At 45.7% G+C, this 23118-nt stretch overlaps 1 protein-coding gene across 25 annotated transcripts in view; it reads right to left on the bottom strand.

Moving 5' to 3' along the window:
• Window positions 1–5073, bottom strand: part of SGMS1 (sphingomyelin synthase 1) — a 338931-nt gene extending 333858 nt beyond the window's left edge. For 10 of the 25 annotated variants that reach the window (XM_089314835.1, XM_089314847.1, XM_089314834.1 and 7 more), the window contains exon 1: window positions 2267–2404. The gene's annotated coding sequence lies outside the window, so the exon portion shown is untranslated. Of the gene's footprint in view, window positions 1–2266; window positions 2460–2952; window positions 3091–4454; window positions 4666–4941 lie in introns of those variants that run through there. The other 15 variants (XM_089314844.1, XM_089314838.1, XM_051823915.3 and 12 more) reach the window with 5 other exon arrangements.
• Between the last annotated feature and the right edge of the window lie 18045 nt (window positions 5074–23118).

Raw genomic sequence — 23118 nt, 5'->3', positions numbered from 1 at the left:
GTCTCTGTGTCTACACATGAATGTGATAGGTCTATACATGGAGATAAAGACAACTTGGGAGGGGAAATGAGAGGAGGGGAGAAGAGAGCAGAGCACTACAGTGGAGAGTGAGCCACACTTATTCATTAGCCACTCAGTTTGATTTTATTGAAACCAGAAGTCAGTTATTAAGCCAAGCTATCTTCTTGAGGCCTCACCCACCTTTCTCTTCCCCTTTCTTCACTGCCACTCCTCCTCCACCACCACCATCCAATACTACCTCCCAACCCCATGTCCAAGAGGGCTGATCCAAAACATGGTCCTCTGGTGACTGGGTGGCTGCATCAAAGTGACAGCAAAGCTTTTGGGATGTAGGAGGAGATAATAAACACTTATATTCCAGATCAAGAGCCTTTAATAGAAAACCCAAAGTCTTCGAGGCATGCCATGGCAGTTTTTCCAAGAGACTGTTGTGGCTACAATGACCAGCCAGAAAAGCAGAGATAAAGGCATCTATAATGTCATACCTTGCAAGGGCACCTGAGCCACAGTTTATCTAAGAGCCACTGAACAGCTGGCCTTACAGAGTGGTTGGAAGGTAAAGGGGGAAATTAGAAAACAAAAATCACCAATGATCAAATTCATGTGAGAAAATGCAACAGGTTCTTCCAGCAACAGCTTTAAGTAAAGCCTGTGCCAGAAACGTTGTATCTTTAGGGGAAGAAGAAATAGCTCAATAATTTGGAAGAAAGAGTAGAATTGCAAAGGTAAGTGGCAAAAGAGTACACCAGCTACACACACCCTGCCCCCATCCCCAGTGACTGGAGCCTTTTTCTTTATGCAAACACTCCCGAATTCTTAAAACCAACACAGCGCCCTCTTCTCTACAACATGGCTTTCTCTTTTCATTGAATGATAAAAGACTGGGAATTCTGTGGAATCATGCTTTGTATAAAATGGTGTTGTATATCAAATGTCCTTTAATTTATAAAACAGGAGTACTTCTCCGTTCTAAGTATGTATATAAACAGTCATATGGGGGAGTCCTTCAGATTTTCTTGAGATAGATTAGCAAAGCATGCCTGTTCGAGATCTTGAAATTGAGGATTTGTCACAGGTCAAAAATGAAGGGATTTAACCAGAAGAAAAGGAGAATCGTGTTTTCAAACTAAAATTGAATCTCTGTAGCCAAACACATGTCTACGGCCAACAAAACTGAATGTCTATGGTCTTAAGAAAATATACAGAGTTCTTTAAGAGTCAAGCATCCATAGGCATTGTTTGTACAGACTTCATTCTAACCACATTTACAGACTTGGAACAAGTGAGCAACTTGGTGAGTACTGCAAGCTCTTCCATTATGAAGAATTTTTTAAACTTCAGCTGAACAAGCACTTACCAAGTACAAGTCAGGCACTATGCAAAGACGCTAAGGATTCCCCAATGGATGAAGTATTTTAGTAACGCGCCCCTTTAATGACAGTTTACTCTGTCCTTCGAATCAATTTCTTTTTAAAAAGTAATGCTTGCAGGAAAAGGTCCCTATAAGCGCCGAAGAACTGCAGAAATACATCTAAACTATTTTACCAAAAAAGGTCACGTTTCTAGTCTCTGAATCAGAAATGGAAAGAGAAGGTGATTTCGCGGCTTTGCATACCGCTATCTCCTGCACAACTCACTGCCTAAACTGCATAACTGCATGTTAGTAGCTGCCACCTCCAGCTACCCAGCAGGTTATAGAGATGCAGAGACTCACAAACATGTTTCACAGTGCAGGAGAAGCAGCGAGAGGAAGCTCAAAAGGAGCAGGGCCCCCACACCTGAGGAGGAAGTAAAATCGGAAAGTGAGCTGCTATAGGCAGAAGGCAGCTCTCAGAGGTTTCCCTGACGTTGGCACCTCTGACAGCAGGCACTGGCTGCTGCTGGCTTGCTTGCTCGCTCCGCCAAGGCACGGCTCCGGAGCTGGAAGGATGCCACCTGCTGAATCACCAAACATCCCTGGGCTTCCCTTGAAGCACTGACCAGACAAACTCCCATCCCCCAACAGGCTTCTCCCGTGGACATCTTACACCCTGACCTAGGAAACGCCCAGCCCTCCCCTCCCCTCCCGCCCAGGCCGAAACAGCAGCCAACCCCATTACGTCTGGATGGCCCTCGGCGACTCCCATCGTGTCGCGTGCCGACGTCACCAGCCCCACTCCTCTTTTTTGCCCAGTCCCCTCGGATCGCTCAACAGCCCGAGCCAGGAAGCGTGGGGCGTTCACAGCACACCACGACAGGCACTCACCACTTCCACATCCAGGCAGCCAACCAGAAACACCCCCAAATCTGAAAGCAAAATACCCTGTCCAAACAGCTTGAGAGGTCCAGGAAGGTAAATGTCAAGGGAGCTAAAATAGTAGGCAGGCCCCCAGAACACAGAAAAACAAACTTCTCTTGCAGAAGGCAGCCGGCACTCCTGCTTTCACAAGCGCGTGCCGCTGAAGTCTGTACGTTTTTGAAGGTGAAAAAGCAGCACCTGAGAAGCACCTGCCTGGCTTCTCTCCGCTCCCTCCAGCCACGGCAACTCTCATTCCGATTTTTACTCACAACACCCGAGAGGGAAACAAGCGTTAACCAGAACGCGCCAGCTGAATCCGTTACCGGGACCGGGGCACCCCACCCGACCACAAGAGGAAGCCGCATGCCCGGGCTTGGCTTCAGCGGTGGGAGAGGCTGCCGCTGCTGTCGCTGCTTTGCCCTTGACAAGACGCCTCGGGATCGCGCAGACCCCCTCAACTCGCGAGGCCAGCGGCGTGCGGGAGACGTTCGCCAGGTCCGAGCTGCGCCCTGGGCCCTCCAGGCCTTACCCAAACGCCGCCCCCCCCCCAGTCGGCGGGGGACACACCGCGGGGTCTCAGAGCCGCGCGCAAGGGCCGGGAAGCTGGTACGAGGCCTGGGGAGAAGCTCGCTCCTCCGAGAAGTGGGTCCCACCTGTCCTGTCGTCGCGGGGCACCGAGGGGCCGCGACAGGGGGAGCCGAGACCGTGCGCGCCTGGCCAGCCGCGATCTGCACCCCGCGGTACCAACTGTCAAGCTGCCGCCTGGGCCGTGGGGGTGGGGCCGCGATGTGGACTCAGCCCCTCCGGGTCTCCAGACCCTTGCGGCCCCCGGCCCGAAGCCGCCCCTCTGCTGGCTTCTCAGGCTGCCCCAGGGGTCCGCTCGCCCCAATCTGACTCCAGGCAGCCTTCCAGCCCGCACGCAGCACCTCTGAAAGGTGCCCACGGACGCCCCCGCCTTCCTCCCCGTCGCGACTCGGCCAGGGAGTCCCGCCGGCGGCCCGCCCCCTCACAGCCCCTGTCTCGGCCGCTGGCCCGCCCCCCGCGCCCACCCCCGCCAGCGGCAGAGCCGGGGGAGCGCCCGCCAGGTATGCGCGCGGCACGGCGCGAGCTGCGCTCACGCCCCCTCGCCCCCAGGGCTGCCCGCCAGCCCACAGCTCCCTCGCCACAGGCCAAGCCCGCTAGACCGATGTCCGATGGGCATCTTCCGCGACCCCGAGGCCAGCCTTCGCCCCCAGCCCCACGACTCACTTGCATGGGGAGTCGCGGCAGCCGCCGGAATTCCGCTCTCCGAGCCCCCAGCCGCGGAATGAAATCCGGGGCAGAGCAGCGTCGGGGCTTCGCACCCCAGTCGCGTTCTCTGGCCGGCTCGTGGGGCGCAGGGCGAGAGCCGTCTGCCAGGGCCGGCCCTTCCTGTTCGCCTCCTGCCTGCCGCCGCTGCCCGGCTCGCTGGTGCGAACGCTGCCGACTTGCCACCGCGAGCCTCCCGGGCTGCGGAGCATGCCCAGTCCGCGGCCGAGCCGGCCCGGCTTCCCGCGCGACGAGAGTCCGCTCCTCCGGGTGTTCGCGGCGGCCGGGGAGGGGGGCGGGCCGGGCTGGCCGGGCGGGGTCCGCGGGGGACCACTGGGGGCTCTTCCTGGGACCGAGCGGGACGCGGACGGGGCTACACGCCGTGGGGTGACCGGCCTTTGAGCCCCTTTCACTGTACTTTTAAGGAGCGGAAAACTGGGGAGACTGACGCTTTCCTCAACAGTGAGCGAAGTGCACGTTCCTAGGGGGCCGCTCAGTGAGGCCCGACCGGAGCCGGGTTTTGCCGACAGCGGCAGCCGGCGAGCGCGGCAGCCGGGGCGGGCCACAGAGCAGGATTCGCAGACTCAACCCTCGGGGCATGACTTTGCCAAGTACTCCTGGATTCTAGAGCCCACCGTCCCGAGGGCTGTGCGGCCCGCGGTTAGGTCCCGATTGATCACTCATTAAGCAAGGGCGGACCTTAGTCAAGCCCTTCGGGCCGTCTTCAACCCTCCATAGACTCGCCTCTTCTCCCCGCCCCCAAAATAACAGCGCTTCGGCGCCTCAGGCCCAAGAAAATCCGACTCCAGCTGATGAGGCGTGGGGCGGGCCCGGGGCCTCCCAACCCGATCTGGGCTCCACCTCCTACCTCTTAGAGCTGCAGAGAAAACCCGGAGAGCGGCGACCCACGCGAGAGCAGTGCGCATGCCCAGTAGCCAGACCTGGTGCGGGGTCGCCCGAAGGAAGGTCTCCCTCGGTTCCTTGAGCGGAATCCCCGCACCCGGGGTGGGGGCCTGCGGCGGGCAGACTGGCCCTTGGCCGCGGCGCCCTCCCTGGCCGGCCCGCGCAACACTTCCGCTACCGAGAGGCCGCCGGAGGCTGAGCCTGACTCGGGGTCGGGCTCCGCTAGCGGGGGAGGGGGCGTGCGGCGGTGTCGCCGTGACACGTGACTGTCCGCCGCGCTCGGGGCAGCCATCTTCCGCGCGGCTGTGGTGCCGCGGGCGATCGGGACGGAGCCCGGAGCGGACCGAACGGGAACGCGGCGTACTTCACCCTGCCGCGCCATCCCCGCAGGCTCCTGCCCCCGCCTCGCCCTGAGGTGCCGGAATCGCCGCAGCGGACTGGGACAGACTCACCAGGGTTGGAAGCAGAACGTCCGCTAAAGAGAGCGAGCACAACTCCGGCGGCGGGCGGCTGGCCCTTGCTTGTCCCTAGGGTGCCCTTCCGTAAGACGGCAACCTACCGCTGCTCCGGCGGGTGTCCCCGGTCTAACCGAGTCCCCCCAGCGGAGGTGTGAAGTGTGGGCAGCGACGCCTGACCCGAGGCAGGCTCTGCCCTGTGACGCGGGACTGCACGGCCCTGGGGGCTGCTGGGCCGAGATGTTCACAGTGGACATGGATTGCGCTCCTGCCAGGAGTCACTCGGGTCCCCATTACCTCGGGACCGGCCGCCGCATCATCATCACGGATGGAATCAGAAACTACGGGTGGGGCCTGCCATCTGAGGAACAAACCTTCCAGGTGGTTCTGATGGACGCTTTACTTCTTTCAGCCTTACAGGGCCCGTTTTCTAAAGGACTGTATTGAAATTTTACGTAGTTTGCCCCCAAAGCACAGCGAAAAGGGAGGAACTCAAAACTGTCCTGGTGCGGGTGTATTTTTGTTTTTTGTGGGTTTTTTTTTGGGGGGGGGGGTGTTTTTAATCGTACCCTCCACTCCAGCTTCCTCACCCCTACACTATGTAACTTTTCTCAGTGAGATTGCTATGGATTGCATTTGCCACACGCTAGGGCTTTAAAATAACAGCGGAAATTCAGTTCAGCCACATGTTGGGAGTGTCCGCTGAGGGCAAGGCTCTGAACTGCAGTAAACCTAGTGAGTCTACTGTGCCCCGCAGGGGTCAAAGGCAGGCTTGATTTCTTGAGAGGTAAAGTTCTCTAACTAGGGGAGTCCCAGAAAACTGCTGACTGGTTTCTCTCCAGTGTTACTTAGGCAGAATGTTCTGTAAGCCATGGACTTTCTGAAAAATCAGGCTTAAGTGGACATCTGGTGTAGATTTAAGGAAAATTTTTTTTTTTTTAAGATTTATTTACTTGAAAGGCAGAGTTAGGCCGGCGCCGCGGCTCACTAGGCTAATCCTCCGCCTGCGGCGCCAGCACACCGGGTTCTTGTCCCGGTTGGGGCGCCAGATTCTGTCCTGGTTGCTCCTCTTCCAGTCCAGCTCTCTGCTGTGGCCCGGGAGGGCAGTGGAGGATGGCCGAAGTGCTTGGGCCCTGCACCCGCCTGGGAGACCAGGAGGAAGCACCTGACTCTGGGCTTCGGATCGGATCAGCGCAGGTGCCGCCGGTAGCGGCCATTAGGGGAGTGAACCAACGGAAGACCTTTCTCTCTGTGTCTCTCTCTCACTGTCTAACTCTGTCAAAAAAAAAAAAAAAAAAAAAAAAAAAGAAGAAGAAGAAGAAAGAAAGAAAGAAAGGCAGAGTTAGAGAGAAGAAGGAGAAACAGAGAGAGAGGTCTTCCATCTGGCTGGTTTACTTCCCAAATATCCACAACAAACTAGGCTGGGCCAGGGGGAAGCCAGGAACCAGGAGCTTACTCTGGGTCTCCCACTTGGGTGCAGGGGCCCAAGGAATTGGGCCATCCTCTGCTGCTTTCCCAGGCTTATTAACAGGGAGCTAGATCAGAAGTGAAGCAGCCAGGACCCAAATGGACCCAGCACTGTAGGCAGAGGCTTAACCCACTGCACCAGAGCACTGGCCCCTGGAATCTTAATTCCAATGTATCCATACCACCACCAAAATGTAAAGATGAAATCAGTTTTGCAAAATATCAAGAAGTTGGATATAAGTAGTGTGGCCAGGGTGCTCACTTTCTAGTCTTCTGTATGTCTGAAATGCTTGAAAAGTAAAAAGCTTTTCTATGAGTGATTTTAGAATGAATACATGGGAAAGAACAGAACATAGGAGTATTTCCATTAATGCCAATTTCATAAAATAATTCAGAAAAAAAAGCCATAAGTAAACAGTGGAATGGGAAGAATCCGAAGAGAAATCACAAAAGCAGTAAAAAGTAAATTCTGAGGAAGCTATTAAAGGAGACACTTCAGAGTTGGCTGTCCTTGAAATTAATTACTTAGGGTTCTTAATCACTATTATTGTAACCAACCAAACAATAAACTTTAACAAAGATAATTCTGCAGTTCACCAAACCCTAAAGAATTTTACCAGTGCATCTCTTACCAAAATTGTAATAACCATCATTTTTGTTTGATTATGAAATACTAGAATTCTCAGGTACATAATATGAACTGCTGTCAAGACAACGAAGAAGAAAAATAAAAATGAATCACCTCCAAGTTGCAATCTGTCATTAAAATATCATGTTAAAAATAATGCTAACAGCAAATACTGGGCTAAAATAGCTATACTGAGGTAGGTGGTCTGGTTACAAATGAATGACTCCTCTGCCTTTAGAAGGCAATCTACCTGGTTTTAAATGTAGCTGTTTCATCCAGTTGCTCTTTCAGCCGCAACCATCATTCACCAAACCGTAGTCCAAGTTCAAACAGTGCTCAGGGAGCCAGGAGGCTTCTCTGTATAATGTGTCTCAGAAGAATCCAGAGGCACATAGCCCGAGTAGCAGAAGCAAGACCTTATGAGATCTCACCTCCCCACCCCCTTACCCTTTAAACTCAGCTGGCCAACCCACAACCTGACTTCCAAACCAAGGCTGAACAGGAAAGCCAGCTGGACACGACTTGTTTCCAAGTATTTGCCCTGAGGCTTAGATCTGATACTAGTCAGTTTTTCTGTGTTCATTCCTGTGTCCCTCACCAGGATTTCTGGCTTCACTAACTGCCTTCTCCTATTGGTCAACAAAAAACAGGAACTTATTTGAAGACACTGAAGTCCACTAGGGATGCAGCTGAAGCCTAGGAAGAGAAAAGAAGCAGGAATTGGAGTATGGACAGGAGACCAGAAAGTCCGCGTCTCTTCCAAACATCTGTTTATCCTGTCTGCCTGCAGTCTAGCTTTCCCTGCCCTCAGTTCACATAGTAGGAAAAGATGGGTTGAGAACTCCTAAGTCTGTCTCTTCCAGAAAGTAGCAGAAAGGACCCTACTCATACTCATTAGCCCATCTGTCTACTTCAATCCTGTTTCCCCAATGCCCACTGTCCACTTGAACCAATCTTTCCAATATTTCAAGGCCCATCACCAATTGTACCTTTTTCATAAAAAATGTCTCCTTTCCAGGACACAAAAGACTACACATTTTGGCATTTGTTCATGCTTTTATAGTTCCCTATAGTTCTTGCAGATAAGTTTTAACTTTCCAACTATGTATTAAATGGCCATAATAAGGATATATGAGAGGGCTTCCAGAAGTTGGTGAAAACAATGAATTTAAAGGTAAGTTTGGGATGAGAGTTTGGCCTAGCAGTTCAGATGTCACTTGGTATACTTCTTCCTACATCTGAGGGCCTGTATCTGAGTCTTAGCTCTGCTCCAGATTTCAGCTTCTTGCTAATAAGCACCCTGAGAGGCAGCAAGTGATCGCTCAAGTACTTGGGTCCCTGCCACCCACATTGCAAGACCTGTATTGAATTCCTGGCTCCCAGCTTCACCATGGCCCAGCCCCAGCAGTTGGGGATATCTGAGGAGTGAACCACCAAATAGAAACTGTTTCTCAAGAAAAGAATAAACTTTTTAAAAGATGTTCATGTGGCAGGGGTTTGGCCTACTGGTTAAGATGCTGGTTGGGATGTCCTTGTCCAACATCAGAGTGCCTGAGTTCAACTTCTACCTCCAGTTCTTTACTCCAGCTTCCTGCTAATGCTGACCCTGGAAGCAGCAGTGATGGCTCAAGTAATTGAGTTCCTGCTACTCGTGTGGGACACCTGGATGCAGTTCTTGCCTCCTGGCTTTGGCCAGAGCCATTGTGGGCATTTGAAGAGTGAACCAGCAGATGGGAGCTCTCTGACCACCTTTTTTTCTCTCTGCCTCTCAAATAAATAAGTAAATATTTTTAAAAGATGTTTATTTTTGGTACCAAAAATTTTTGAAATTCATGCCTACATTTCATAATATGTTTTCCATGAACTTTTTGATATTCCCTCATATATTTGTCTTCATCCTTTCAGTGTATCTAGTTCAGAACTTGGCACCAAATACTTCATAGCAAATTGTTATTTACAGGCCAGTGATGTAGCATAACAGGTTAAGCCACCACCTTCATTGCTGGCATCCCATATGAGTGCCAATTCAATTCCCAACTGCTCCACTTCTTATCTATCTTCCTACTGTTGTGCCTGGGAAATCAGTGTAAGATGGCCTAAGTGCTTGGGCTCCTGCACCCAATTGGGAGACATAGATGAAACTTCTGCCTCTTGCCTTCAGCCTGGCCCAGCCTTGGCTGTTGTGGCCAGTTTGGGAGTTAATCAGCAGATGGAAGATTCTCTCTCTCCCTCTCTCTCTAATTCTGCCTTTCAAATAAATCTTTAAAGAAAATTTTAAAAATGTTTATTTAACTTAAATTGTTTTTTACTTTATACTTTTCTGTGCTATTTAAAAAGGGTAAATAAACCACTAAGCATGGAAATGTCCTTGCTGTGTTACCCTTTTCTAATTAGCAACCACTCTTTATAATCTGCCATGTACATTTTCAAAGGTTTTTAAAATTAGACATTTATGAGTGGACACTAACCAGGGTCTGAATCAATACTGTGAGCAGGACACTGTGCTGGCTGGAAGACATGGCACCACAGTCAAGACTTGGAATTCACTCAATGTGTAACTCCAGGCAAGGTTTAATTATTGCCTCTTAAAATGGAAATAATATGACCTAACCATCTTTGCTTCTCATGGGTATCATGAGAAATAATTAGGTCTTTAATATAAATATATGTCTATAAAATGTTTTATAGCTAATTAGAGGTAAACATAAAAACAGGAGGTCTCGTTCAAAGTATTCTGTTTACTGTTGTATTTAGCAATCAGCTTCCTTCAAATACAGATACTATGGCAAACATAGTAGTACTCAAAATAATGAATCTGTGTGGAGGCCTCATTTTCAACAACTCCCATTTGCAAACTAGTCCCGGTTGGCCAGCACTAATTGGAAAGTTAAAACAAAAATTATGTCTCCCACGCTAAAGGAGGAGATATTTACATAGCACAATCACACAAATTTTATAGTTCCTGCATAAACTCTTCAAAGGCCCCAAATCTAGGCCATGCTACAGGGAAAACAGCAAGCAACTGAGGACTGGCACTAATGGAATGTCAACAGCACCTCTCTTATTTAGCAAGCTTTTGAGGAACACTTCAAAAATTTTCCTACCATTTCCTTTACAACAAATCGGAGCCATTCTCTCCTCCTCATTGACAGCTGGCAGAATGAGATGCCAACACACTCCAGGACAAGGCTGGAAAATTTTGGTGAGGGATTTGTTACATCCTGTTAGCTACTGTCTGGACCAAGGTTTCTCAATCTCATCTCTGTGGACCTTGGAACCAAATAACTCTTGGTTATAAGGGGATGTCCTATGCATTGTAGGATATTTAGCAGCAGCCTTGCCTCAACCAGCTGGTTGCTGGTGACACCTTCTCAGACAATAACAAACAATAAAAAACAATCCTGGGACCTTAAGTTAATCAAGAATCCTTTGAAGTCACTTGGTAGTTTAATATGCTATATTTTTTATCACATGTATCTACACAGTGTTTGTTGAGCTCTCAATGCACAAGGCTCGAGATCAAGTACCTCTGTGTATCCATGAAACAAATGGACAGGGTATTTTACAGATCTCCACAGCAGACACCTGTTTTATTCCCATTCCAATACTTACCCCAGTCAAGGTTGTCAAATATCACCTACTTAAAGTACACACGAAAAACATACATTGATTTGAAAATCAAATTTAACTGGTTGCTGTGTATTTTTATTTGCTGAATCTGCAAACTCTACCCTGATAGACCTAAATTTCATGCTCATCTATGAGCTTTACAACTTAATTAAAAACAATAAAAAAGAGTTGTTGCCTAGGCTTTTAAAAAATACTGATAAGAATGAGTGGATTGAGTAAATTAGAGGATGGTAAATTTCTTAAGATTTATTTATTTCAAAGTCAGAGTTACACAGAGAGAGAAGGAGAGGGAGAGAGAGAGATCTTCTATACACTGATTCACTCCCCAGATGGCCAAAAAAGGCAGTGCTGTGCCGATCCAAAGCCTGGAGATTCCACCGGGTCTCCCACAGGGGTGCAGAGGCCCAAGGACTTGGGTCATCTTTTACTGCTTTCCCAGGCCATAGCAGAGCGCTGGATTGGAAGTTCAGCAGCCGGGTCCCAAACCAGCACCCATATGGGATGCTGGCATTTCAGGTGGCGGCTTTACCAGCTATGCCACAGCGCCAGCCCCAAGTAAATTTCCGTTTTAAAATTATTTTTCTAACAAAAATTGTAATAAGCACCCAGAATCCATTCAAGGGTTGAGTTGCATTGTGGGAAGACATGAAGGAAACACATAAACCTCTGTAACCTCATAGGAAGAAAAGAAACTGAAGTTCAGGCCAACTTTATCGTCATTCACCTTACCTTCCCAATTCTCTAGATTTGGTCTTCAGACCAAGAACACAACATCACCTAGGAACTTAGTCACAATGTAAACCTTGTGCCTCAATCCAGACCCACTGAGTCAGAGATTCTGTAAGTGGGTTTTAGCAACCCGTTTTGACAACCTTTTCAGGTGATACTGGTGTGTGTTCAAGTTTGAGAACCATCACTTTAGAGGCCTAGTTTTGACAATAACTACACAGAGGAAGCACTTAAGAAGTTTGAAAGTACTGATGCCTGCTTCCCACCACTGGAGCTTCTGGTTTAACTGGTATGGGATGCAGCCCAGGCTTGAAGATCTTTAAAAGTCCCTCAGTGAGAACCACTGCTCCAAAGAATTCTCAAATGCCATTAGGAAGTCAAACTCCTGACACAGGAGTGCTTTCTGCTCCTGGCCCAGCCAATGTTATACAAAGGCAGATTGGACAGGCATTACATGTTTTCATTTGGAGAATGTCGAAAGCCAACCAATCCAGATATACTCCTCAAATCCCTAAGTTCATTCATTAAGGATCTAGTATGGCCCATCAATACTAAGATGTAATAGAAAAATAATTTCCTGTTCATCATACCCTGTCCAAATATTCATGAGATTCTCAGGCTTTATTTTCTCATGTCTACAATGAGGACAATGTTAGCTCTGCATAGAATTTGGGAATGAAAGATTTTGCGAGTAAAGAAGACAGGGAGATTAATAATCAGTAATCACATCTGGACCTTAGAGTAGTTAGCACCATGGAAGTGAGAAGAGAATTTTGACAGACAACATGGTAAATCCACAAATTTCAATGTGGCTTTCTATAATAACTATTTAGAGTGTTTTCTCTTTTCATTCTTTCAAGTGCCTCTGCTCCTGCTACCACCAATCAGTGCATGCCTGTTTTCAGTGCATGCCTTGGTGATCAACTTCATTTTTTGGCCAAGCTACCTCAATAGCACTGAGATTTGTAGATTTAAAGACAGGTAGTGGTGACACACTGTTTGATTATTCCTGGGGTTTTACCAGAGGAAAAAGGATTTATTTCTTAAACATGCACATATGGGGCTGGCATTGTGGCACAGAAGGTTAAGCTGCTGCCTGTGATGCCAGCATCTGATATGGGTGTCAGTTCAAGTCCCAGTGGCTCCACTTCCAATCCAGCTCCCTGCTAATGTGCCTGGAAAAGCAGCAGAAGATGGCTCCAGTGGTTGGGCCTCTGCTACCCTTTTGGGAGACCTGGGTGGAGTTCCTGGCTCCTGGCTTCACACAGTCCCAGCCATTGTGACCATTTGGGAAGTGAATCAGCAGGTGGGAGGTGTGTGTGTGTGTGTATGTGTCTCTAATTCTGCCTTTCAAATAAATAAATAAATCTTTAAGTAAAACACTCATCGAGCAAACCATTCATTTTAGGCCCCTCATGCACCTCAGGAAGGATCCTACAGCTGTTCCTGTGAGCAAAATGTCCTTGAGCCCCAGTAGACTGAGACAAGGTATCTTAGCCAGAACCAGGGAGGAGACTGGGCAGAGCTTCTCTTCATCCCAGACTCAAAGAGATTCTGTTTAGATGCAAGGGGGCAAGAATGAAAAGGTGCTATACCAATTTTCCAGCATGGTTGTTAGGGGAAAATGAAGACCAGAATGAAAAGGACTATTCAGAGAAAAAGTTGCAACCATAACCAGCCTAATAAATGTTCCCAAGCCAGAACCATGAACCCAAATAGCAGAGCTACCAGAATTAAAGGTGTGCAAAGGGAAGCCCCACTCCTACAGTGATTTACCTCTGGAAACCTTGACAATTTCAGGAGTTATTGCAAAAAGCTTTCTTCACCAAAAGTTTATTTTATACATTCAGCAAAATGAGGCCAGTGTTTTTAAAAGTATAATTTTACTACAGGATAGGGGGACTAGGTAGGGATGGTGGTATAGAAATGAAAGGTAAAGGAAATTATTTAGAGTCTTCCAAGATAGCTGAGTAAGCAAAAATGTGCTGATTCTGACCACAGGAAGATAACAGGAGGTGAGGAACTGCATTTCCAGAGTAAAGCTGGAAAGAAATCTACAGTGGAAATTCTACAAAAAGAAGACAGACACCATGGAACAGTGGGAGCATTACAATCACATAGCAGTGAGCTGAAAATCGCTGAGGACTCCTGTAACCAGCAGCCTGAGGGGATGCCATCTTCTTGCTGCCTACAATAAGTATACGCACAGACTGAAAGTAAATGGATGCAAAAACATACTCCATTCTAACAAAGCAAAAATGAGGAGGTGTGATAGACCTTGTGATAGACCTTATCACAAAAAAAAAAAAAACCTGTTAAGAGACAAACAAGGGCATTATCTAATGATTAAAGGCTCAATTCAACAGGAAGATCTAACTATTATAAATATATATGCACCCAATGCAAGCACTCCTGACTATTTAACACAAATGTTAATGGATCTACAGGGAGTCATAGAGTCCAATACAGTAGTAATGGGTGACTTCAATATCACACTATCTTCAATGGACAGATCAACTAGACACAAAAATCAACAAAGAAACAACAGACCTAATTGACACTATGGACCACACTGGACCTAACATATCTACAGATCATTTCATCCCACAGTTGAAGAATACACATTCTTTTTATCAGTACATGAAACTTTCTCTAGAATAGAATATATGCTAGGACAGAAAGCAAGCCGCAGCATGTATCTTTTCTTTTAAGCAGCATGTATTTTTTTTAAAGATTTATTTTGTATTTATTTGAAAGACAGAGTTACAGAGAGAGGTAGAGACAGAGAGAGAGGTCTTCTATCCGCTGGTTCACTCCCCAGATGGCTGCAATGTTCGGAGCTGCGCTGATCCGAAGCCAGGAGCCAGGAGCTTTCTCTGGGTCTCCCAAGTGGGTTCAGGGGACCAAGGACTTGGGCCATCCTCCACTGCTATCCCAGGCCATAGCAAAGAGCTGGATCAGAAGAAGAACAGCCAGCACTAGAACCGGCGCCCATATGGGATGCCAGCACCTCAGGCCAGGGCGTTAACCCGCTGCGCCACAGTGCCAGCCCCAAGCATGTATCTTTTCTGACCACAATGGAATGAAGCTGGAAATTAACAACTTAAGATCATGGGGGGGGGGGGGGGGGCGGCACCATGGCGCAGTAGGTTAATCCTCTGTCTACAGTGCCAGCATCCCATATGGGTGCTGGTTCTAGTCCCGGTTACTCCTCTTCCAAGCTGGTTCTAGTCCTGGTTGCTCCTCTTCTAATTCAGCTCTCTGCTATGGTCTGGGAGAGCAGTAGAGGATGGCCCAAGTCCTTGGGCCCCTGCACCCATGGGGGAGACCAGAAAGAAGCACCTGGTTCCTGGCTTTGGATCAGCGCAGTGCCAGCCGTCACGGCCATTTGGGGAGTGAACCAAAGGAAGAAAGACCTTTCTCTCTGTCTCTCCCTCTCACTGTCCGTAACTCTATCTCTCAAACAAAATTAATAAAATCTTTAAAAAAAAAAAAGAATCCTGGGAATTTACCTAAAGGAAATGAAATCACCATATGAAAGAGTTATTTGTATTCCCATGTTTACTGCAGCTCAAGTCACAATAGCTAAGATATGGAATCAACCCAGATGCCCATCAACTGATGACTAGATAAAGAAAATATGGTGTGTGTGTGTATATATGTATATGTATATATATATGATGGAATAATACTCAGCCATAAAAAAGAATGAAATCTTGTATTTTGCAATAAGATGGATGCAACTGGAGACCATTATGCTTAGTGAAATGCATCAGTCTCCAAAAGACAAATATCTATTTTTTCTCTGATATGTGGTAATTAATATAGAATACAAAGAAATATATCAAAATGAAACTTACATCTCACAATTTAATTCATAGTCCTTTTCTATATGCCTGTGGAATTGCGGTCTTTCTACTTTTTGCTTGTTTAACATTATGGTTAGTGGTGCATTAAACTTGTAACTATAGAATAGATTGAAATTATGTTTTTGCAAAAAGTAAAGAAAGGAATGAGTGAGTGAGAAATGGGGGAGGATATTATGGTTATCTTAGAATTATATCTATGAAATAGAAGAAATCTGTTCTATGTTAATAAAAATTTTTAAAAAGAAATTATTTAAAGTTCTATTTTCTACACACTGGTATTTTGTGGATCTGTGGCCTGAGAATCATAAAATTCCAGAATTTGCAATATCTCAAAGTAGTTTTAGAAAACATCAATTATTGTGTATTGTTGGTACTCAGAGAATGATACTCCCAAAATAGAGCTTTTTTTTTTTTTTTTTTTTTTTTTTTTTTTGGCATACTGAACAATTTGTTCTAAAGGAAATTAGAAGGCCATAAAAGCAAGATTAGAATCAACATCCATCTAACTTTGTCTTGCTTCTCCTCCCTACCCACACACATGGGGATGGAGGGAGGGGACCCTCTGAAAGTTCCCTATTGGCCTGAAATCCAGACCCCCCACCGTGGAAGAAACAAATACCCCTCATCCCTTCTCTGAGCTTTCGCTAATTGAACTCTTATCTAAGGAAGAAAGACTGAGTCTGCCAATACACTTAGACTGTCACATACCATCTTGGTGTAATAAACAGTCATATAAAACCCATTGTTAGGGGATAGCATTGTGGTACAGCAGGTTAAGCCACTGCCTGAAATACCTTCAGATCTAACTCCCTTGTTAATGCACCTGGGAAGGCAGTAGCCGGTAGCCCCGATGCTTGGGCCCCTGTCACCCATGTAAGAGATCCAGATAAAGCTCCTGGCTCCTAGATTCTGCCTGGTCTGGCCAAGATTGCCATGGCCACTTGGGAAGTGATATGGGACTATCACTATAACAGGCATCCCATATGGGCACCAGTTCGAGTCCCGGCTGTTCCACTTCCAATCCAGCTCTCTACTATGTATGGCCTGGAAAAGCAGTGGAAGATGACCCAAGTCCATTGGATGAATGATATCTGTAACTATTTATTTCAATTAAATAAAATATTTTTTTTTTGACAGGCAGAGTGGACAGTGAGAGAGAGAGAGACAGAGGGAAAGGTCTTCCTTTGCCGTTGGTTCACCCTCCAATGGCCGCTGTGGCCGGCACGCTGTGACCGGCGCACCGCGCTGATCCGAAGGCAGGAGCCAGGTACTTATCCTGGTCTCCCATGGGGTGCAGGGCCCAAGCACTTGGGCCATCCTCCACTTCACTCCCTGGCCGCAGCAGAGAGCTGGCCTGGAAGAGGGGCAACCGGGACAGAATGCGGTGCCCGGACCGGGACTAGAACCCGGTGTGCTGGCACCGCAAGGCGGAGGATTAGCCTAGTGAGCTGCAGCGCCGGCCATTAAATAAAATATTTTTAAAAATTGTTTTTAAAACCGCTGTCTGTTCTGCAACCCTAGGGGCTTTGTCCCAGGCCATCGAGTTCCCTGAAAAATAATTTACACTGCTCCCCTGATTTACTTCACTCTCTTCTTCCCCCATAAAGTATAAGTTTCCGAATCATGTTGGGCAGGCATCATTTTTACCTGTATGCTGTGATTTTTTTCCTCTTTTGCATGTTAAGAAACTTGTATGCCTTTTCCCTATTTAATCTATTGTGAATTCCTTTCAGTGAACCTTTGGAGGGCCAAAGCAAGCCTCTTTCATCCCTACAGGTCTCACACTACAAGTGGTTCAGCCACCAGTTAGGATGCCCACATTCCCCATTAGAGTACCTGGATTCAGCTCCCAGATCCTTCTCCCGATTCCAGCTTCCTGCTAATGTGCACCCTGAGAGGCAACAGTGGTGGTTCAACTAATTAGATTCCTGCTACCCACCTGGGAGACCCGGATTGCATTCCCAGCTCCTGCTTCTGCCTTCAGCCTCTTGACTGTTGCAGGCATGTGGAGAGTGGGCCAGTGAATGAGAGAACTCACTCTCTCTCTCTCTCTTTCCTCCTCCCTTCCCCCTCTTTCCTTCTGTCCATGGGGTGGGGGTGCAGAGGTGGGGGTATAAATCTTCCTCTAAAAAAATGTTGATGTAGATGCTGAGAGCAGGGGATGATAGGACAGAACAGTGTAAGGTGTAAGAATACCTTGGGATTTGCTGGCTTCCTATCCACTGGGAAGTATCTCACTCACCCATTAACATTAAGGAGCCACTATGGCTTGATGAACAGCTCAAGAGAGACTCCAGGCAAATAGTGGTTGTGAGGTCACAGGCTGGCCTCCAGCTTTTCTCCTTCTCCAAAATCTTGTTTTCCTTTTCCTTTCTTTGTTAGAATCTTTTTTAGCTATATTTGAAACATTTTCTAATATTTCTGCATGAGTAAGAATTTGTGTCATTTCAGCCTCCTTGTCAGTTTCTGTTTCACTGTCATCAAGTTTGTTGTCTGAGCATGAAGAAGGAGGCACTGCCATCATTTTCAGATTTTATTCTTATGGGTTAGATCTCTCTTGGAACACTGTGATCTCTACTGCAGTTGAGTAGCTGCAAGGAGAGCTGAGATGAAGGGAGGCACCTTCTCTCCTTGGTGGATCCAGGGAGGCAGGAAGAGAGAGCAGGGAGTTATTCTATCTCCCCTCCACTCACTCCTTTGCTTCGCAAATACTAAGCACCTCTTGGATGACAGACAGGATTTAAGTGCTAGAGACGCAATGGACAGCAAAAACAGACCTCATGGAGCCTATGGTTTGGTGGTGAGACAGACTTAAATCAAATAAACACACTAATGAATGTCTAGTTGCCCCCAGAGATCCTGATTTAATTGAGCAAGAATAGAGCAGGCATCAATATTAAGCTCCATGGGTAATTCTAACAGGCTGCCAAGGCAGGGAATCACTAGGCAAGGCTACAGGAGTTCTAATCACACAAGTCTTAGTCAAGCATTGCATTTTGATTTAACCTGACAAGCAACCTTCTTTTTTTTTTTTTTTTTTTTTTTTTTTTTTTTTTTTTTAAGTTACTGCAAAGAAGTCATTTAAGATTTGTGGGGTTTTCAAAATTAAACTTTGTCTTGAAATAATTATAGATTCATAAGCAGTTTCAAGAAATAATTTGGAGTGATTCTGTTTATCTTTTACCCAGTTTCCCCCCCTTGATTACATCTTATAGAACTACAGCACAGGGGCCAGCGCTGTGGCATAGCAGGTAAAGCTGCTGTCTGCGGTGCAGGCATCCCATATGGGTGCCAGTGGTCCCAGCTGTTCCACTTCCAATCCAGCTCTCTGCTATGTATGGCCTGGAAAATCAGTGGAAGATGACCCAAGTCCTTGGGCCCCTGCACCCGTGTGGGAGACTCAGAAGAAGCTCCTGGCTCCTAGCTTCAGTCTGGCCCCGCTCTGGCCATTGCAGCCATTTGGGGAGTGAACCATTAGATAGAAGATCTGTCTCTTTGCCTCTCTGTAACTCTGCCTTTCAAATAAATAAATAAATCTTAAAAAAAGAAAAAGAACTATAGTATAGTATCACAATGAAGTTATTGGTCTTGATATAGTTAAGATATAGAAAATTTCTAATATCACATGGGTCACTCCTGTGGCCTTTTAATTGCAATGCCAGTTCCCTCCTGTATACCCTTAACTTCTGGCAACCACTCATATGTTCTCCACTTGCACAATCTGTCATTTCAGCAAAATTTATAGAGGGAATCATATAATTTATAACCTTGAATAGAGATGCTATATATGTTTGTATATAGGAGTACTTGGATGATTTTTTATTTGCTTGCTTGCTTTCTTGAAGATACAGAACGAGCTCCTATCTGCTGGTTCACTCCTCAAATGCCTGCAGTAGCTAAAGGGCCAAAGCCAGAAGCCAGGAAATCAATCCAGTTGCCCCATATGGAAGGCAGGACCGAGTTACTTGAACAAGAGCCAGGAATCAAACCCAGGTACTTAAGCATGCAGGTGTCCTAATGATTTCTTAACTTCCAGACAAAAACATCCACCAGATATGTATAGGTTTTTGTGTGATTAAGAGTCTTCACTTCTCTGGGATGAATTTCCAAGGGTACCATTTCTGAGTTATGTGATAATTACACACAAAGTATTATACATAAAGAAACTGTCAAACTGTTTCCAGAGGGGCTCCTACTGGCAATTCCTAATGGCACTGTACAAGGGAATTTCAAGAAGTTCACAAAAAAATTGAACTTAAAAATTCAAAATAAAGGGGAAGACACTGTGGCACAGTGGATTAAGCCATCATTTGGAATGCCCACATCCAATATCAGAATGGCAATTTGAGTGTTGGCTACTGTGCTTCCAGTCCAGTTCCCTACTAATGCACCTGGGAAGAAACAGATGATGATTAGAGTACTTGAGTTACTACCACCTATATGGAGACAGACACACATGGAGTTCCTGGCTCCTGGCTTCAACCTAGTGTAGCACCAGCTGTTGTGGCTATTTGGGGAGTAAACCAGCAGATGTACTATCTCTCCCTCTTTGTGTGTTACTCTGCCTTCAAAATAACTAAGTCTTTAAAAATTACAAAAGAGAACATTGTATATTGTGACACAATGAGTTAAGCTGCCACATGGGATTCCCACATCCCATATCAAAGTGCCTAAGATTGAGCCCCAGCTTCTCCATTTCTTATCTAACTTCCTGCAAATGTGCCTGGGAGGCAGTGGATGGTGGTTCAAGTAGTTGGTACCCTGCCACCCATGTGTGGGATCTGGATTGAGTTTCCTAGCTTTGGCTCTCCAGCCATTGCGGGGATTTGGCATGTGAACCAACAGATAGATACAAGTGCTCTTTCTCTCACTCTGACTCACCCTGTCTCATCTCTCAAATAAATACATAAAAATAATACATTTCTCAACATAAGCTCTGTCATGTTTAAGAAACTTTGGTAACGAATGATCCCAATCATTTAATCTATTCCTGTAAAACTGAAGGTCTTGGGAATTCAATCATGTCAATAAAGTCTTTTTTACATTATTAACTGAAGAAATAGTTGCACATTAAATTTTTTTTATGTTTAAGAAACAAAAGAAGTCACAAAGGGCCAAATTAGAACTGCAAAGTGGATGCCTGATGATTTCTCATTGACATTCTCACCAGGTTGCTCTTGATCAATGGGAAGAATCAGCAAGAGCATTGTGAAGGTGAAGGACTCTCTGCTGGAGATTTCCTGCTAACATGTTAGCTAACTTTCTCAAAACACTCTCATTATAAGCAGATATCGTGTCCTTGGGCCACCCAGAAAGCCAACAAGCAAAGTGCCCTGAGCATCCCACAAAACTATTGCCATGACCTTTATTACGACTGGTCTGCCTTTGCTTTGACTGGATCACTTACACCTCCTGGTAGCCGTTGCTTTGATGGTGCTTTGCCTTTAGTATGTACCCAAAAAGCCATGTTTTACCTATCATTCCAACTCTTTAAATAAATGCTTCAGAATTTTAGTCCCACCTAAAATTTTGATTTTAGTCAAAACCTCCATTGAAAGCTCTGCTCTTTTCTGAAAATGATTTGGCACAATAGTTTTGGAACCCATCAAGAAAAAAGGTTGCTGTTCTGGGGCAGGCACTGTGGCACAGCAGGTTAAAGCCCCTGCCTGAAGCACCGGCATCCCATACAGGCTTCTTAGGTTCCTTGGAATTTTTTATGTAGACAACCATGCCATATGCAAATTAGGCCCATTTTATTTCTTCCTTTCTGATCTGTAAGACTTTCATTTCACTTTCTCATGTTAATGCACTCAATCGAACTTCAAAAAATATTTTGAATGCTGGGGCTGGACATCCTTGCTCAGTTTCTGAAGTTGGGGAGAAAAGATTCAGTCTTCACCATTAAGTATGCTGTTTGGAGGTGCTCTTGATTAAGTGGAGGAAATTTGTTAGGTGTTGTGGTGGAGTGGGTAAAGCTGCTGCCTGCAAAACCAGCATCCCATACGGCACCAGTTCAAGAGGGCTATCCCATCTTCCACCTTTATCCCTCTTGTTGCATATAACCTATGTATATCATCCCTAGGACTTATAATAGCAAATACAATGTAAATGCTAAGTAAATAGTTGTTATACTGTATTGTTTGAGAATAATATCAAGAAAGAAGTCTGTATATGTTCTATACAGATGCAATTTAAAAAAAAATTTCAATCTGCAGTTAACTGAACTCCTTGATGTGTTACCTATAGGTGGAAGGGCCAACTGTATTGGCAACAGGATAACAGACTCCTCATGTTTAGGTAAGAAAATTATTAAACTGGCCTCCACAATGCCACTTTCCTTTCAACCACATATAATTTGCCCAGGTACTAGGACTTGCTTCCTAGATCCTGTAAAAAATTTTTTTATGTAAAATGAATAATCAAATGTAGCTTCTTTAGTTTTCTATGCATTGAAGCCATGTCTCATGACTGGGTTTAAATAATTATAATTCATAGGTTTGCAACCATAGCTCAACATTAGAACCATCGAGGGAAAAATAAAAAATTTCTTGTGCCAGGAGTTCACTCTTAGAAATTCTTATACCATTAGTTCAAGGAAGGGCGAGGTTTGGATATTTATTTTCTAAAGAGACATCATCATTCACTAGCTTCCCGAAATAGAATCATTAACTTATGGAGAAATTACCAGCGGCTGTGGGATTGCCGCCAAATCTATAAAGCTGTAAACCTTTAAAGTTCACAACTGGCTGCCTCTTTCAGTCACTGGGGAACTTACAAGAATCCTGAGGCTGCACCCCCAGCTTCACCTCAGGGGCCACCTTGCACCCCAGACCAATTAAATCATAACCTTCAAAACAGGAATTTAAGCATCAGCTTGACAATCTTTGTAGCCAAGACTGAGAAGGTTTAAATGGGTGGCTTTCTTATTAAAAGTGTTCCATAAAAGTTAAAATGGAAGATGTTTAGATCTCTGGTTGTGATGGAAATGGATCAATCAAGACATTTCTTTAAATTTCTACTGAACCTCACTATTTCAGTTCTATTAGTTGTTGCTTTTCCTCTGGGGCTTGTGAGAAGACAGTGACTACCCTAGGATACTGGTCATTTCAACACCAGTCTTCCACATGTAAAGCATCTCTGCTAAAATTCATCAAGATGCTGTTGTGTCTAAGTTGTGAAACACAGTCCCCTTGGTGTTGACCTAAATTAGACCTCTGGTTAGGAACTTCAAGACTGTAATCTATAATTTACTGCATGCTTATGTAATTAAAGGACAGAACTACCTATCTTATGAAATAGGCAGTGAATGGAAGAAGGACTTATTTTAGCAGATATTGCTATATACATGAGTGCAGTTAATGAATTTGCTAACAGTTCATTATTTTTAGGAACAAATAGCTGTGCACAACACTAAATCTGTGATAGAGTCACCCTTTTTCAAAAGAAATATTTCTTTGTTAAAGAGTGATTTTGTTTAATAATACAAAGCAATTTTCCACAGGCATTGTTCTGAGTTGCCTTTGTTCTTTTCAAAGCAGTCAACACATTTTATAACAGTGAAAATCATTTTAAACCCAATTTATTCCAATTCACTATAAATACAGCTTTGTCTGTGCACAATAATGAAAACAAAAAGAACACCCCCATTTAGTAAAGATACCCAACAATAAATTGGATTTCAAACTTAGAAAAAGGAAAGCAGAGATAGAAAAGCACTCCACTTTCATGCGGAAGGCAAAAACAGGAAGACAATCTAGACTAAACTGGGGTTTCCTCACCCTCCAGGAGCCTACATGGTGCTTTAAGCCGCTCTTTGAACTTTTTATTTCCTTTCAAATCTTACCTTTAAAA

The sequence above is a fragment of the Oryctolagus cuniculus genome, chromosome 15 (genome assembly GCF_051225735.1).
Source record: "Oryctolagus cuniculus isolate XC-2025 breed Fujian yellow rabbit chromosome 15, ASM5122573v1, whole genome shotgun sequence".
NCBI lineage: Eukaryota > Metazoa > Chordata > Mammalia > Lagomorpha > Leporidae > Oryctolagus > Oryctolagus cuniculus.
This window is presented reverse-complemented; position numbering and strand designations above follow the sequence as displayed.